The sequence below is a fragment of the Trichechus manatus genome, unplaced genomic scaffold, assembly GCF_000243295.1.
Source record: "Trichechus manatus latirostris isolate Lorelei unplaced genomic scaffold, TriManLat1.0 scaffold00045, whole genome shotgun sequence".
Lineage (NCBI taxonomy): Eukaryota > Metazoa > Chordata > Mammalia > Sirenia > Trichechidae > Trichechus > Trichechus manatus.
The window spans coordinates 14,214,838-14,217,617 of NW_004443981.1; positions in this window are offsets into that span (position 1 = coordinate 14,214,838).

A 2,780-nucleotide genomic window follows, 5' to 3' on the forward strand; every position below is an offset into this window, starting at 1 on the left:
GCAAGTCTAGCTGCTGCGAATTTCTACAGTAACGATGTCCTTAGATGCTGTATCTTCACGGTTTCGTATTCTAGCCAGAGAAAAATATCCTAGCATGGTCACTCTCCTTCACTCTAATACCTCAGCTTGTCATCTCAAAAGCTTTATCTGACGACAAAAAAGAGCAAATGGATTAAGCTTCTTCATCAAGTACCCCAAAGGACAGGAAGATGAAACTCAGGGTAGCAGAGGGGTTAAGATCACATGGTTTAAGGACAAGCGAACCTGGATATGAATCATCATCCCACTACTTTCTAGCGTGTGACCTTGGGCAAATTTCTTGAATTCCTCATCTCTAAATGACACTACTAAAGAAAAAGATGTGCGTGTGTGTGTGTGTTAGTTTAGAAAAGTTGAATATTGACACAATATGGACTTGCTTTGAGTTGTTTCGTGAATTCAGGCATTGATCTCCTATAAATCCAGATTCTGGGCTTAATTCACTTGGAAGCAAAGCCAAGAGCTTATACTGCTGTCAATATCAACGTTACCATTTGTAAAATCCCTTAATTCAAATTAATACCTATGTTGTTGTTGTTAGGTGCCATCGAGTCGGTTCTGATGCATAGCGACCCTGTGCTCAACAGAATGAAACACTGCCTGGTCCTGCGCCATTCTCTCAATCGTTGCTATGCTTGAGTCCATTGTTGCAGCCACTGTGTCAATCCATCTCATTGAGGGTCTTCCTCTTTTTCCCTGAGCCTCTACTTTACCAAGTATGATGTCCTTCTCCAGGGACTGATCCCTCCTGATAACATGTCCAAAGTATGTGAGACATAGTCTCACCATCCTTGCTTCTAAGGAGCAGTCTGGTTGTACTTCTTCTAAGACAAATTTGTTCGTTCTTTTGGCAGTTCATGGTATATTCAATATTTTTCTCCAACACTGCAGTTCAAAGGCGCCAATTCTTCTTTAGTCTTCCTTAGTCATTGTCTGGCTTTCTCACCCATAGGAGGCGGTTGAAAACACCATGGCTTGGGTCAGATGCACCTTAATCTTCAAGGTGACATGTTTGTTTCTCAAAACTTTAAAGAGCTCTTTTGCAGCAGATTTGCCCAATACAATGCATTTTTGATTTCTTGACTGCTGCTTCCATGGCTATTGATTGTGGATCCAAGTAAAATGAAATCCTTGACAACATCAGTCTTTTCTCTGTTTATCATGATGTTGCTTATTGGTCCAGTTGTGAGGATTTTTGTTTTCTTTATGTTGAGGTGTAATCCATTCTGAAGGCTGTGGTCTTTGATCTTCATCAGTAAGTACTTCAAGTCCTCTTTACTTTCAGCAAGCCAGGTTGTGTCATCTGCATAACACAGGTTGTTAATGAGTCTTCCTCCAATCCTGATGCCCTGTTCTTCTTCATATAGTACAGCTTCTCAGATTATTTGCTCAGCATACAGATCGAATAGGTATGGTGAAAAGATACAACCCTGACGCACACTTTCCTGACTTTAAACCACGCAGTATCCCCTTGTTCTGTTTGAAATACCTATGTAGACATTCGCAAATATAGGTTTTTGTATTCACATGCATGTTCCTGGGTGGATTGTGTATATGCATATGCTATGAGATGAAATTATTATAATATTTCCTCGTATGTTTATGTCTATACTAGTTTATGTTTATAATGCTGTGTTCAAAAGAAGTTTCAGAGATATATGCTCCAGAATTTAAACCCTGGTCCTTACTTGCAATTGTATAAACCAGTTGCCATCAAGTTGATTCTAACTCATGGCACCTCCATGTGTGTCAGAGTAGAACTGTGCTCCACAGGGTTTTCAGTGGCTGATTTTTTCAGAAGTAGATTGCCAGACCTTTCTTCCGAGGTCCCTCTGGGTGGACTCAAACCTCTAACCTTTTAGTTAGCAGCCATGTGTGTCTATTTGCACTACCCAGGGACTTCATCATAAATCCAACGATTTAGTTAAAAAAAGAAAAATTGGAATAACAGCCCCAGGATATCTCCTTGCAGAAGGCCTCAGACTGAAGAATTAGTTTTCAATGCTTGCATCTTCTTTGCCATGTCCACACCACATACCCCATAGAGAAAGCGAGTGGACTTGCTATTCAGGGTCTAATCACGCTGTTTTTTTCAGCCAGACACCAGACTGGTTTCAATGATTCTGTTAAGAGTGATTCATGCAGGAACTTCGCCTGTCCCTTTTATGCCTGGTACAGATGTGTATCTAGAACACGTTTAGGTCCGTGTTTTCAAAGAGTGGCCGCCACTTAGTGCATATGATTAATTCTACATGCAGCTAATTATACCCTCAACTGGCTAATTGTCGGTGCAATTAGCCAATTGCAGGCCCAATTGGCCACTTGTCCCATAATTTGAAGGTGCAAGTGGACAATTGAAGGGACAATTACATGCATGTAGAGTTTTACATATTTAAAAAGGAGGCTAGCAGAACAGCCATTGGAAATGCAGTCTTGAGTGCAAAGGGAAAAATCCATATGTACAAGTCTTTGAGAGAGTCAAGGTTCACTGGGCTTGTTTCAACCTCAGGACTTCGGCTGTTCTTAATGTTTTCCTCTAACACAGAGCAAGCAACCAGCTTGTATACTAGATTGGAAGTTTGAAATGGATCAAAATGTTTTGAATTTACGTCAGAATGACCATGCCCCAAACCATCTTGTATCTGTTTATTCCCATGACATTTTAAAGGCAATGTTTTTCATAAATAACTTTAAAAAGCAGCAACACAACATTATTTCCAGGACAGATACAGCTGAAGCCA